At 40.1% G+C, this 16229-nt stretch overlaps 1 non-coding gene across 1 annotated transcript; it reads left to right on the top strand.

The window, feature by feature from the left end:
- The first annotated feature begins 15488 nt into the window (after nt 1–15488).
- Nucleotides 15489–15595, top strand: LOC141589123 (small nucleolar RNA R71). The gene has a single exon (XR_012520075.1). It is a non-coding gene; the product is annotated as a small nucleolar RNA R71 (small nucleolar RNA).
- Nucleotides 15596–16229: the final 634 nt, after the last annotated feature.

Here is a 16229-nt window from a genome sequence, read left to right as displayed (position 1 = left end):
AGGTAGGTGTAGGTATGTTACTTGATCGAAGAATTGGACAACTTGGTCTATTCTGGCTTGATAAGGTGCCAGGCTTTCACTTCGGATTTTCCAAGATCCTGTAATTTGGTTGATGATCAAAGATAAATCTCCATGTACCCGAATATTTTTGATGCCTAAACCTACTGCCGCTTGTAATCCAATGAGGCAAGCTTCCCATTCTGTCGCGTTATTTGTCACCTCGAAGTCGAGTTTGACAGAGAGTGGTGTATGCTCGCCTTCAGGAGAAATTAGCAACACTCCTATTCCAAATCCTCTTAAGTTCGATGCTCCATCAAAGTAAAGGTACCAGAAGTCTACATAGGTTTGGAGTATATCCTCATCCAGAAATGACCAGGTGTCTATTGTTTGTGCATCGTTGATGGGATTTTCTGCGAAGAACTCGGCAACGGTGCACCCTTTTATAACTTTCAGAGGTACATACTTGAGATCGAACTCTGAGAGCATCAAAGTCCATCTCGCTAGGCGTCCATTGAGAACGGGTTTCTCGAAGAGGTATTTGACAGGATTCATTTTGGAGTATATTTTTACGGAGTAGCTAAGCATGTAATGGCGTAGCTTCGTCGTTGCCCACACAAGAGCGAGGCATGTCTTTTCGAGTGGTGTGTATTTGCACTCATACTCCAAGAACTTCTTACTAAGGTAGTAGATATCTCTTTCTTCTTTTCCCACGGTTTGGGCTAGCATTGCGCCCATGGCTGTTTTAGTTACTGTGAGATATAAACCAAGAGGTTGATCTCGTTGAGGTGGCATGAGCACTGGTGGTTTGGCTAGTATCTCCTTGATTCGATCGAATGCCTTCCGACAGTCATCATCCCACATGGTGTGATCTGTTTTCTTGAGCTTTTTGAAGATAGGTTCACAAATCATGGTGAGTTTCGATATGAATCGACTTATGTATTGGACCTTACCTAGGAATCCTCTAACTTCTTTCTTTGTTTGAGGTTGCGGCATTTCGATTAGAGCCTTGATCTTGGATGGGTCTATTTCTATCCCTCGTTGGCTAACAACGTACCCCAGGAGTTTGCCAGATGTTACCCCGAATGCGCATTTCTGAGGATTGAGCCTCATGTTGTACTTTCGTATTCTGAAGAAGAATTTGCGAAGGTTCGCAATGTGCCCCTCTCTATCCTTGGACTTGACAATCATGTCATCTACGTATACCTCAACTTCTTTATGCATCATGTCATGTAATAGCGTAGTTGCGCTGCGTTGATATGTAGCTCCGACATTGATTAACCCAAACGACATAACCGTGTAGCAATAGGTACCCCATTGAGTGACGAAGGCGGTTTTGTGCATATCTTCTATGGCCATCTTGATTTGGTTATATCCTGCGTATCCGTCCATGAAGGATAACAACACGTGATCTGCTGTATTGTCAACCAATATGTCGATATGTGGTAGAGGAAAGTCATCCTTAGGGCTTGCTTTGTTTAAGTCTCTGAAATCAACACAAACACGAATTCTCCCATCCTTTTTGGGTACGGGTACTATATTAGCTACCCAGTCTGAGTACTCGGAAACTTTGATGAACCCGGCTTTGAATTGCTTATCGACTTCTTCTTTGATCTTAAGAGCCCATTCTGTCCTCATTCGACGAAGTTTCTGTTTTACGGGTTTGAAACCTGGTTTAATCAGGATTCTATGTTCTGCAATGTCCCTGTCGATCCCTGACATGTCTTTGTAGGACCAAGCAAAAATGTCTTTGAACTCGTGTAGGAGGTCTATGAAACTGGCTCTTTCAGTAGAGCTCAAGGTCGTCCCTATCCTAAGTTCATGGGGTTCTAGTTCGGTTCCTACGTTGATGGGTTCAGTGTTTTCTATTACTGGTCCCCCTTCCCCCTCTTGTAGTATTTCTTTGGCTATGTAGGGAGGTATTTCGATTGAGTCTGGGTCTAGGTCATCCTTATTATCATCGTAAACAGAATTGCATTCTGAATAACACGAGGAGTAAGCAGAACTTGATTTATTCATATTAAAATTTGAAAAAAGTTGAAACAATTAAGCCATCTGTTCAGTAGTCAGTGGCGGTAAAGGGTCAGCCGTTGGAACATTTCCCGAACTGCTGATACTACTTGATGCTAAGCTAGGACAAAAAAGGGGAATGGGAGTGACGACAGGAGGAGACTCTCTAGGGACTTCTCTAGACTCCGACTCTAACTACGACTCGAATTCATCATCTTCTGGTTCTCCTTTGAACATATCTGCTTCTCCAGTGGTGAGCTTGAAGAGTCTTCCTTGGTTGTTTGTCCACTTGATCGACTTTCTCCATCCTTTCTGTTGATTTGAATTGGTTTCGGTGCCCAGTGTGGCAATGATCTCATCTATGATGCTTTCGGCGCTTTTGATTAAGGGAAGATCCTGGAGGTAGACATCTTCCTCTATATCCATCCATATCCCATTGATTACCTCTTCTTTTGGGGAGATAAGATGTGAGCAATCTAAGGTAGATTCGTCGCTTGTAAACATCAGAACTCCAAGAGGATTCTGAGTATTGTTATGCTTACCTCCAAGCGGTATTGGTAGGCGACCGTCTTCAATCATGTCTTGAAGTACATGTTTTAGCTTGTAGCATTTTTCTGTATCATATCCCATACCTCTATGATATTCGCAGTACGAATTTTCGTCCCAGAACTTGGATTTCTTTTCTGGTGCGGGCGTAGGGCCTATGGGTTGAAGCTTACCCTGTTTCATCAATCTCTTTAGAGCATTGGAGTATGTATCCCCAATATTTGTGAACTTTCTTGGTGGGGTACTCTTCTTAGATGGCTCGGGAAGGTTAACTTCATCAGTCTTGCTAGTAGAGCCGTAAGAACGACTTGTTGAGCCTTGATATCCATGACCTACCGTTTTGGACAAGAGCCCTTTACGGATGTCATCTTCCATCCTTGTTCCTAGTACAATTAAGTATTTGAAGGTCTTAATGTTTTCGTACCTCAAATGACTTGCATAGATGGGCTTTAGATTGTCCACGAATTTCTCCACAAGGGTAGCTTCATCTGGACGTTCAACAAGTTGGGTACTAGTCTTCCTCCACCTACTTAGGAAGTCGGTGAAACCTTCTTTATCATTTTGGGTAAGAACCTCTAAAGTGCGCATATTGACTTGGATTTCGGCATTATCCGCATATTGCTTAGCAAACTCAATTGCGGCATCGTCCCAGGTGGCCATGTTCTTGTGTTCTAGAGAATAAAACCATTGTCTCGGGATGGTGTTAAGAAATGAAGGAAAGATCCTTAAGAATATTCCGGGTTTAATGCCTTTGATAGACATGTAATCCTTGAAAGCACGGATATAGTTTAAAGGGTTTTCGTGCCCTTTGAATTTCGGAATATCCGACATGTTGAAGTTGGTTGGCAATTTGGAACTCACGGCCTCATATTTGCGATTATTTTCCTTATAGATATCGTCCCCTTTGAGATACATCAATTGTTCCTCCAAATATTGGAGTCGTTTCTCAGCTGCAGTCATACCTACCGGAGGGTTAACCTCATGTGCTCCCATGAAAGGATTTTCATTTCCGAAGTTATTCACGAATTCATCACACACTTCACTTTCTCGAGGAGGCAACCTAGTTACCACAGCAACTATCCGGCCTTCGATTGTGTCGAGGCGATTATACACTTGGTCTTGGGTGACTTGGAGACGAGTTAACGCGACTAGGATTTGATCATTACCATTCAGAGGTTGGCTGTTGCTCACGTCGCTTGTATCAGGCATCTTGGAAACTAAACGAGAGATCGACGACGAATCAAAACATGATCGACCATTCTATCACACTTACTCAAAAAAACGTTTTGACTTGTGGAGTGGGAGTGTGCCACTTGTGTTAAGTGAGTTTTTGAAGAAATGACAAAGCTTCAAAATGTTGGTCCTAGGCAACTGTAGTGTAGTTGTAGGAGTGGACTCGAAGTGAGGTTTTGAAATGGGCTTTGAGGCCCGAATTTTGACTCGACAATCGGACATGGTTTTGACTGGTTTTGCGCTAATACTAGGCCTATTTTCGAAATTTTTACATTTTGAAAGAGATTTTGATTTTTACAAAAATCGTCACGGATTTGTTCAAAAATGGTGATCACATATGGAACAAGCATTTATGCAGGCATTATAACGGGATGCTGAGTGCATTTAAAAGGGTTTTGGTTTAAAGGATGGGTTGCCATACCGAACAATCAAACCCGGGGTTTGTGGAGAGGCTCGTACCAAACAAGAGTAAGGCCGATTCGTAGTCCATTTTCTCGAGTAGAGAAAGTCCTTGATACAAATAAGAGTAAGTACCATGGTATGGATGACGTCAATCGCTATCCATCCTTAGGCCCAAATAAGAATTTGGACCGTCTAGACGGGACGATTGGTCGAACGGGTTGGGTTGGGCCTTAGGAAGGCCGAATAAACGATCTAGGAAGACCGAGTTATGAAAACCAACAACTGTCTTGTACAAACTATTCCCTAACCTTGTTCAATCACCCTTGGCTACACGTAAGTGTATTATTCCCCAGCAGAGCCGCCAAACTGTGGACGCGGGCCCACGGGGGCGAAAAGCGAGCAAGCTTTTATGCATTTGTGGAGTCGCCACCAATTTATTGTGGAAAATTGGAAACCGTTCGAATACCTTGTGTCATGTCAAGAGACAAAGTAGTGACATGAAAACCAATAACTTGTTACCCTTATCATTCTATGTCTAGAATGACTCTCGTGGATGCCAATGAACACGGATGTTCACAGAGATCTGGAGTAAGGGGTGAGGGTACGTATTAGGAAGCTCTTTTGATCGAACACCTAATCCGCCCGCCTCGATAGCGGCCTCTACCAATGATTAGGGAAATTATCTATACTCGATATGTTGAAGTTTATATGCATGCAATGCAACATCCATTAGATTAATCCTAGTATGTGAGAATTAATACTAAGTCGGTAAACACGTAATTTAGCATACAATTAATGTCAAAGTAGAAATTTAAGGATTGATTACATGTGAGAGACAAACAAGCGATATAACAAAAGAAATACAATAAAAATACAATAAAGAAAATTACAATAATTACATTTATTGATTTACGTCGAAAATACATTCAAAACGGATAATTTGAGAAAAGAAAGAATAAACAAATTAATGAACAGATTAAGGGTGATAATACGAGTAATAGTTAATTAAATACGCAATTAATAAACTAGGTCAAAGTAGAAACGGGAGTTCAGAGACAGAACTCATGTAATACTACGGTTTTATGAGTCTCTGGGTACTCTATCGAGTGGGCCTTACTCTGTTGAGTAAGGGTGTTTTGAGTTACGAAATAGTATTCTGTCTGTAGGGTACTCGATCGAGTAGCCTTGGTACTCGATCGAGTAAGTGGCGCTCGATCAAGTACGATAGTTACTCGATTGAGTAAGTGCTTTTACGGGTAATATTTGACGGGTTTTGTTAACAATGCGGGAATGGTATATAAGCCTTTCGTCACTTTTCTCAAAACACTTTTACAACCTAAAAACTTTCAAGAGAAGATTTGGAGTTACGTTGAATCATCCTCGCCGCATTATTAGCAAATCCCAGAGATAGAAGTGTCGGTTTCCTTTGTTCTTTATACCGTTGTGATCCTTGCGTCATGGGTAAGTTCTAAATATAATTTTTATAACGATTCGTTGAGTTTGTTTAAAACCCTAATTGGGTAATTTGGGGAGTATTGTTGATGTTAGATTGTGATTGTGTGATTGTATGTTTATAGGAGATGATTTCATTGAAGACTGATAATGATTAGCTGATTGTGACGATCTTGGTGATTGCTATTCCAGGTAGGGTTTCCCTACTCAGTATTAGTCACATAATGTGGATTGGTGTTTTTATTGTGATTGTTGTTAAAGTATTATATTGGTATTGTGACAGTTGTGGTTTTATCATTGTCGGTAGTTGTTGATTGTATCTGTCTGTGTTCTTCGGGGTGCGTCCCTGGCTGAGTGGAGTCACTTGCGGGAGTGGCTTCACGCCCATGATTCTCCTTCTGTGGAACCCGCCACAGAAGGGATGTTCACATTAATGTATTTGGGTTTATCGCTCGATGGAGACGAGCGGGGCTTAGGTGGGAACGGCTGCGGTCCCCCACTGGCGGCGAGGAGTAACCTGTTGCAATAGGTGCTCTGGCAGGGCTACACACTTTAGTGTATTGTAAGTATTGAGGAGTTGATGATGGAGTTCGGGTTGATGTGACGATTGAGCTGTTTGATTCTTGTCTTATTGTGATTGTATTGTGTGATTAATACTGACCCCGTTTAAATGTTTTAAAAACTGTGATGATCCATTTGGGATGGTGAGCAGTTATTGAGCAGGTATGTTATGATGCGTATGGGATAGCTGGGATGAGTCATCACGTGGCAGTTAGAAGTCTTTCGCTGTGTCTGACGATGTTTTATAGTTTTAACAGTTTTATCAGTAGACCGTCTGAGAACCTTGTATTTCTTTTTAACAGTTTTGGTATTGGCATGTAATCACGTTAAACATTATTTACTTTTAAGTATGTTTTGTTATTGTCTTATGATTATCATTGTCTCATTTAACCGAGATGGTAGCACTTTCATGCCTTAAGTGGTCCTGGTAAGGCACTTGGAGTATGGGGGTGTTACAAAGTGGTATCAGAGCGACGATCCTGAAACCTGTAACCAATGAACCTAATGAACATAGGGAGTTAAATTAAAATGAACCCGGGGTAGAAGTTGTAGGAGCTAATGCAAAGGCTTGGGAGACGTCCTAAAGTCGCGAATTTGCCCTACAATTTTGAAACGGTCACATAGGATATTAGTCGGGATCACTATGTGTTTACCTTGTGTGTTGTGTATCTATATAGTAAGGTGTTGTATGAATCGATGGATACATTCATGTGGAGGATGTGATATGTGTAGTGAAGGATAATGATGATATGATTATATTTGTCATTGATTGAATACATGAATTGCATGATAGTTGGTTTACAATTGGTCGGTCGTTCGCTTTGAACTTAGATTTCGGTTACTTGTCGTTAGGAGCACCTAGACCAAAACAATATTTATATCTTCACAAACAACTCTACTATTAGTAAAGAGGCAACTAAAGGTCAGACCCCAAGGGACGGGTATTGATGTAGGATTTTCGATTGCAAGTAGTGGTGTCCAGGGGTGTCACAATTTGGGTTGAGATAAGAAGATCACTAAACTAAATAACAATAAAAGTAAACAAGCAAGATGATTAAAATGAGATGTAAACAATTGATTAAAAGCACTAGGGTGTCATGGGTTCATAGGGGATTCATGGGATTTGATCATACGAACATGTTTTCAACAAGATGCAAGCAATTATTGTTGTGATGGGATCGAGTTAGTGTATATCTTACAATCCCTAGGAAGGTTTGGGTCCCGGAGCCGAATCGATTAGATTGTACAACACCTACAAGTCGACTTAATCCTCCTTATCAAACAATATGCATGGTCTAATGAGACTCGAGTTGGTTTATGTCTTACAAGTCTCATTGAAAAGATAGGTGATGGGTAAAAAATGCAAGGATTCATAGGCTCGCATTTCTTCAAACATAACATGTGCATAAGTTGAAATCACAACAAGCAAGCAAATTAATTATGAAAGTATATTAGATTAAGCATGAATCAATCCCCATGTTGGTTTCCCCTAATTCCCCATTAACTCTAGTTAAGGAAACTACTCACTCATTATCAAGTTTAACATGTTAACAAGGCTGTCAATCATATTAACAAAGCAAAACATGATGAATAAATGAAGATGATTAACAATAATTAAAAAGGGATTAAGAGAATTATACCTAATGATGATTCCAAAATAATAATGCAAAGAATAATAGAAGTACTTGATGATTGATGGAAGGTTGTCAATCACCCAATAAATCCAAATAATCTTCAATTACCCAAAATAAAATATGAACAATAGAGAAATTAAGGAAATGAGATTTGTATTAAGACTTGATTAGAAGTTGATTTCAAGATTAAAGGGAGATTAGAATAATATAAACTACACTAAAGATTGATAAGAAAAACATGATAATCTAATTAGACTAATGGGGTATTTATAGTGGGGATTAGGTGCACAAATTAGGGTTACTAAGGGCTTAAATGACGATTAAGTCCCTGAGGAATCGCTCCTCTCAAGAAAGGATGCGAGTCTCCTTTTAGCTAGTTTTTCAAAAATATGCGCATCTCGAATGGAGAAAGAAGAGGACGTGTTCACTGGAGGACAATCCGAGTGTCCAAAAGGTCGGGACGAGCAGATTGTGTAGGCGGTGGACGAGTGGCCTGGCAGCTTGGACGCTCTGATTGTGGAGCTTCTGGACGAGCGTTCCGATAGGTGAGACGCTCGGATCCTAGTCCAGCGTGCCATTTCTTCTTTTTTTCTTTTCTTCTTCCAACAATCCTCCGGGATTTTGTCGGAGATGCAAGGATCTTCTTCATCATTGCCCATCTACTACATTACGTACAAAGGCCTTCTAGTCTTGTCTTCTCTTTGATGCTTGGTCATTATATTCGGTCAATTTAGCTCTATTTTGCAATGAAAATGCAAGGTTTGAACTCCTCTCCTACCAAGGAAACAAAACCTCAAAGAATATGCAAAACAAAGGACTAAAGATAGTAAATGACCCAAATATGCACTAAAAAGCATAGGAACGAGGCTAATTCGGGGACTAAATATGCTCAAATATTGATCACATCAATTATCCCCAAACCGAACTTTTTCTCGTCACGAGTAAAGAGGTGACAAAAACTAGGACCCTTATTTAAACTAACCTACTCATATAGCCGATATGAGACAATTAGCGGGTCTCACTCCGCCCCTTCAACTCACAACAAGACAACCATGAGGTAGGATGCCTTCTTGCAAGGCAAGGTAGGCCTTGCCAAAATGGTGACACATCCAATCATTAAAGCACACAAAATCAAGTAATGGATGCATCTACAAAAAGAATAGCCACTTTCCTCATCTAAGTAGCGGAAATTATCTAAAGGAGAATCAATCTAAGGGTACACACTCCTTCATAGATATGGTTTCTTCACACTACTAAGCCTAGAAGGATACCAATAAATCACCTCCAAGTTGTGTCAAGCTAGGGTACATTTGTCCTCAATCGTTAAATGCTTTTGTCAAGAGTAGACTCCCATTGGTGTTAGAAACACTGGAGGATCGCGAAATTCCCCTTCTTGCCTAGACAAGAAGAAGGGTCGTCCCTTCTTTACCATGCACAAAAATGGATACGATGGATAAAGGGATCAATAGTATTTGAGTTTCATTTGGGAGTTTGCTTTGTTGTTGTTTTTCCCCCCAATTTCTTGTGGTATTTGACATTTGAGAACACTTTCTTTTTGTCATTTCTTTTGATGTTTGGCATTTCAATACTTGACAACTTTCAACTTTTTGCATTTTCTTTTGAATATTTTCAAAGTCACCCTATTTGTAGGGAGGGTGCTTATATTTGAAGTATAGGAGTCTATTTTTGCTCCTCTTTTCTTTTGATGCAATTTTGCAAACTTTTTGACATTTCATTTCACTTCTTGAACTCAAATTTGAATAATTTTTGTGCCCATTCCCTTTGATGACAAAATATATGGTAGAACATGGATGAATGATGGTTGCATTGTTTCAAGGGTCACCTTGGAATAAAGGGTAGCCAAAGAATTATCACACCACAAGATACTCTTGACTAGGCCTTAATCCATGGGTCAAAGGATATTAATATGACACATCCTAGGGTGTTTTACAAGTATTCTAACAAGCAAAGTCTTAAGAAGAAAAAGCATCTACTAGGGCCTATATATACTTGTCAAGCTTCCCAAATAGACGGTTTCGCAAAATTTTCCTAACATGCAATCTATATGCCATGATGCAACTAACATATATACATCCTAATGTATATGCTTCTACCAACTAGTATGCCAAATAATCTAAATGCAAGTCCTAAATTCACATTGTTTATACCGCATCAATCAAAATAAAGCCACATAGTCATTAACATAAATAGGAAAAAGGAGATTGGAAAGATCATACCATGCGGTCTTCAATATCCTCATGTCTCGGATGTGGCGTAGTGAATCAATGTGAACAAGGATGAACAAACACAATATATACCAAACAATATATACAAGACTATACTACAAAGGAAATGAACTTGTTTTTGGATTTTCAATTTTACAATTTTTTTTGGATTTTTCGAAATTTTTGATTTTTTTGGTTTTTTTTTTATTTTGAATAAAAGTTAAGTTAGAATTTCCCATCTCCACACTAGTATGGGCATTGTCCTCAATGGCCAATACGATAGGAAATTATGCAATGAATATGCATGATTTCTAAACTAAATGCAAACTACACTAAACTACACTACATGATGTATGTGTTTTTGTTATGGCGGAGAGCATAATTTAAATTAGCTCCCAATGCATATGCATGGACTTCCCCAAACCAAAATAGACATTATTTCTAATGTCAAGAATTTTGGGGGAGTTCATGCATATGGAATGCAATGCATGAAACTAAAGATTGTCATTTTGGATTTTACAAGTCGGGAACAATAATAATGAACACCTTAATGAAGCCAAGGTGTTAATCCTCCAATGTTGCTAGGACTCCACAAAATGATCCAGGTAAAATAAAAACAAGAGAAGTAGATAAGGGAGGTGTAGGAATGTATGAGCCTCCAAAGTTTGCTAATCCTCACCCATCGTATCATCATCATCATCATCATCTTCCTCTCTTGAGGCATCATCAACCTCCATAGATGTGGAATCATGTCCACTCTCACTTTCACTTGCTTGTTCTTCCTCACTTTCCTCTTCCTCTTCTTGGACTTCTTTTTCTTGAACCTCTTCTTCTTCTCCTTCTTGGTCACCACCCTCTTTAACAACCATGTCCTCTCCACCCGGTCTACCACCACTAGAAATGCTAGGAAAGAATACTTCCCTATCCGCCCAACTAGGCAAAGGACAAGACGGATCAAGAAGTCCTTGCCTAGCTAGATGTAGGAGAGGCGGATATTGGGCCTTGTAAGCATCCACTCTATCATTGTAAGCTTGCTTATGCATTTCCCTCATGAGTAGAGTCAAGTAGTCATTTCCCACTTCGACATCTTTGGGTTTGAACTCGTGGTATTCAAATGGGTAAGGTGGGGTGATAATGGAGGAGGAGGGCTCGACAATTTCGCCCCTTTGTTGTTAAATGATATACTCGGTCTCTTCGGAGAGTGGGAGAAGGTAGTTTGATCGGTGAACATTCAATCGACAAATTTTGGAAGGTAAGGTGAAGGATATAGCTTCATTTGTTAACCACCCATATTTGTTGTCAAGAGTGTCGTGCTTGACCCACTTAAACTTGTGAATCATGGTGTCCATATCAATAAGATGGCCTTCTTTAACTGGCACATAAGTGTTGTTTTTGTTGAAATTCCGGTTGAAATGCTTAGCCAAATGGGTAACTAGTCCTCCATTGACAATAAAGGCGGTGCCTTTTTTGCCACAATCGACATTAAGCCATCGTTCAACCAAAAGTCTTAGAGCATTGTATGACTTGGTAAATTCCCTCACAATGTTCAAGGCCGACTCAAGAAGTATACAATCGAGTTTGGTAAGATGATTTGTGCAATTTCTTACTATCAAAGTATTCCCAATGACCTTATGCCATACTCTAATGCCCGGATGGTGGACTAAGAGAGCACGACAATCATGAAAGCGTATTAATTTCTTTCCGAAAATTGCCATCCAAAGAGGAGCGGGGTCATACTTGATAGGAATCTTTGTATATTTCGGGTTATCACTAAGGCCTAATATCTTACCCAATTCGCCATAAGTTATGCGTCTATCAACATTTTCAAGACGAAACTCGATGTTGGTTCGAGTCTCCACCCTTGTGACTTTCAAAGAACTTAAAAATTCCAAGGTGAGGGAGGGGTATGTCAATTCTTTCATTGTAAACAATTTACCCAATCCCATAGACTCAGAGAAGGTTTTGGTTTGTTTAAGAACACCCAACTTTGACAATGCATCTTCACAAATAAACTTAGTAGGCATGATGGTTTTCTTAGCAAAGTGAATGAATTTCTCCCTATGAGAGTCGGAAGTGAAAATTACCTCCGGATAATTGGATAATTGTTCAATGACCGGAGTTGTTGATGTTGTAGCTTCCATAGGGGGATCTTGTTGTTGAACCTCCAACCTTGCATTGTGGATTACCAAAGCCTTTGACAATTGTTTTGCTTCAAGAGCTAGTTGCCTTTTGGTAAGTGTCTTCTTTTGGGGTGCCTTGTTGCCTCCTTTAGTTCTTGCCATTCTCCTTTGCTTGATTACACCAATGAAAGATTGAAATCTTCAATTTTTAGTGATACCCAAATCGATTTAGGATGAAAGAATGTTGCTTTGTATCTTGAATATCGACTCAAAGGTTTGAAGATTTTGGTGTTTGAATCACTTGTTGTTGTAAAAGGAGTGATTGATTTTTGTTGTGAGGAAGTTTGGATTTGATTTGGTTGAGGAAATTTGTTTTTGTTGATGGAGAGGATGAGGGTTTTGGGGTTTTTGGGTTTTTGGTAGTGTGTATGTTGAAGAAATGAGAATGAATGGGAGAAGAGGGTTTTAGAAAGACCCGTTACATTTAAAACTGCAGGGGAAGACGAGCGGACCAGGTGTCGGGACGCTCGGATTCTTCAAAATTTGGCTTAGGAAAAGACGCCAAAGGACGAGCGGATTCTTCGTGGTGAGACGAGCGTCTTTCTGGGTAGACGCTCAGATTCCTTTACAGTGAAAAATCCCAAAATTTTGCAGCAAAAAGACGAGCGTCTTTCTTGAAGGACGACCGTCTAGAATGAGACGAGCGGTTTCTCAGCTGTGATGCTCGGATTCACAGTCAGACCAGATTTTTGATTTCTGCAGCTCTACCAGATGAGCGACTGGTAACTTGGACGCTCGGATTTCTTCAGGACGAGCGGATTGTCCATTTGGCCGCTCGGATTCTTCCTTGACCACGCGGATTCAGGTCCATCCGTGGGTACTTCGTAACCCGTGTCATTTTCATTCTTCAATTCTTGTGTTCTTCATTGTAGGGGCACTACAAAGGCATTAATAGCCTAGGCTATTTCTATCCCCACACTAAGGTAAAGCACAACACATCAATAAAATCATAAGTCCTCTCCTCACTTCTCTCAAAATGATGAATATCTTGATCAAGGCACAAACATATAAATCCAAAAATGACAAAAATGCAATGTAATAATTGAAATGCAAGTTAGGGAGTCAGAATATTTACAAATGGTGGTTTAGGGAGGACTCCACCAAACTCTCATTCCAATGTGAGATGTCAAGGGGGCATGTTCAAGGTGTTGTTGATGTTACTCAACACCTTGAAGAAGTAGTCGAAAGCTTGCTCATTATCATGATAAAGGTCCTAAATAGATCTTTGCACTTGTTATTCTCCATGATGGTCTTGGTTCATAGCATTACCATTATAGGGATTGAATATCCATTCAAACACATCATCCCAAAGACCGCAAAATTTGTCTACTTGTTCACTAAAAATTTCTTGAGTTGATAAAGATAACTCTCCTTCTTTCTTGTCTTGGCCAATGGGGCCATCTTCTTCACTTGTCATGGGTGAGCTTTTCAAGCTCTCATTGTTGCTATTTCCTTGTTCTTTTGATGGAGCATCATCCACTTTCTTTTTCCATTGAAATTCCAACTTCTTCCTATCATCCTTCCGGCTATAGTGATCAACCATAAAACATGGCTCATGCAATCGGGGAGTTCTCATGGTCTTGTCAAGATTGAAAGTAATGGTTTCATCTCCCACTTCAAGGGTGAGCTCTCCATGCTTCACATCGATCACCGCTCCCGCCGTGTGCAAGAAAGGTCTTCCTAAGATAATAGGAATGTTGGAGTCTTCTTCCATGTCAACAATAATGAAATCCACCGGGATGAAGAATTTTCCAATTCTTAAGGGAACATCTTCCCATACCCCTAAAGGTGTCCTAGTTGATCTATCCGCCATTTGAAGCGTGATGTTGGTATATTTGAGTTCTCCCATTCCTAGCCTCTTGCTAACTGAATATGGCATGACACTAACACTTGCCCAAAGGTCACATAAAGCTTTGTTGATTGTAGTGTCACCAATAGTGCACAGAATGGAGAAATTTCCCGGATCCTTGAGTTTTGGAGGTGAACTCCCTTGAAGGATGGCACTACTCACCTTAGTGAAGGCAATAGTCTCAAGCTTCTGAATTGATTTCTTTTTCGTAAGGATGTCCTTCATGTACTTTGCATAGGCCGGAACGTGATTGATCAATTACGTGAAAGGAATCGAGACTTCTAAATTCTTCACAATCTCCATAAATTTTCCAAGTTGGTCATCAAACTTAGGCTTAGCTTGACGACTCGGGAATTGAAGTCTAATCACAACGGGCTCCTTCTCTTTGGCCTTTTCTTCACTTTTCTTTGAAACTTCTTGATTTGTGGGTTCTTCTGCCTTAGAGTTTTGCACAACTCTTTCCTTGTCACTAGCTTCCACAACTTCATCCTCAACTTGCTTCTTTGGTCCTTCATATCTTTTACCACTCCTCAAGTGGATGGCACTAACCGATTCATATCTTGGGGGATTACTTTGAGGTGGTAATTGCCCCTTTTGTCTTTGAGAGCTTGAAGATGCTAGTTGGGTTATTTGAGTTTCCAACATTTTTGTGTGGGCTAGGATGTTGTTGATGGTGATGTCTTTTGCTTGGCTATCTTTTTGCATTTGAGTGAAAAATTCTTGTTGATTCTTTTGCATTTGGAGGACCGCTTTTTGAACATCAAAACCTTAGTCATTTTGTTGATTGTATGGAGTTTGATTTTGATAACCTTTGTTTTGGTTGTAAAAGGGACTTTGATTTTGGTTTATCATGGGAGGTGGGGTGTATGTTGGTTGAGGGTTTTGAACATTTTGGCTTTTGTATGAGAGATTTGGGTGGAATTTGGTGTTTTCATTGTAATAGTTGGAATAAGGGGTACCACTTTTATATGCTTGAAAAGCATTCACTTGCTCACTTGTTCCCCTACATTCACTTTTGTCATGTCCCAAAGTTCCACAATTCTCACATATCCCACTTGGGATTGATGAAGATGCCACCATGGCGTTAACATGTTGCTTTGGTGATTTTGAGGCTTCTTCAAGCTTAGCCATAGCCTTCTCAAACTTCAAGTTGATGGTATCAATATGAGTACTAAGTTGAGCACCCAATTGAGTAATAGAGTCTACTTCATTCTTTCCTCCTCTAGTAGCCATGCGAGGTCTACTATATTGTGAATTATGGACCGCCATTTCCTCAATCTTGTTCCAAGTTTGATTATCGTCAACTTCGGTGAACATACCATTTGATCCCATATTGAGAATGTTTCTTGAGTCTTCATAAAGACCATTCCAAAATTGTTGTACCAAGAACCACTCACTAAGTCCATGATGAGGACATGAGCGACAATTTCCTTTGAATCGCTCCCAAGCTTCATACAAAGATTCTTCGTCCCTTTGCTTAAAACCCGTAATTTGAGCTCTTAGCATGTTAGTCTTTTCCGGAGGGTAGAATTTTTTGTAGAAAGCTAGATCCAACTTCTTCCAAGAGTCAATTCCAAGAGTAGCCTTATCACGGCTCTTCAACCATTGTTTCGTGGTACCAATTAGAGAAAAAGGAAATAAGACCCATCGAATTTGGTCTTAAGTCACTCCGGTTTGTGAAATCGCATCACAATAGTCACAAAAAGTCTCCATGTGAGAATGAGGGTCTTCACTAGGCATCCCCCCAAATTGGCTTCTTTCGACTAATTGGATAAATGCGGATTTTGTAATGAAATTTCCGGTTAAGTGTTGTGGTGTGGGAGTTCCATTGGGTAGGTTCTCCTCGGCTGGTACGGAATGTGATGAAAACTTAGGAATTGTGGGTTGATTTTGTGTTGGGTTCTCCTCACCCTCTCTTGCAAAAGGGTTGATGAACTCAAGAGTATTTGAATGAATATCTACAACCTCACCAATACCTCTCAAAGTGCTTCTAGCAAGTCGTCTATTGGTTGTCAAAGTCCTTTCAATTTCGTGATCAATGGGTAACAAGTTACCTTGTGATCTTCTAGACATGCAAAATATCAAACAACTCGAAAACAATTAGAACAAACCTTGAGGAGGTTTACTTCCCCAAGGCAAA

Source organism: Silene latifolia, chromosome 6 (assembly GCF_048544455.1).
Source record: "Silene latifolia isolate original U9 population chromosome 6, ASM4854445v1, whole genome shotgun sequence".
NCBI lineage: Eukaryota > Viridiplantae > Streptophyta > Magnoliopsida > Caryophyllales > Caryophyllaceae > Silene > Silene latifolia.
This window is presented reverse-complemented; position numbering and strand designations above follow the sequence as displayed.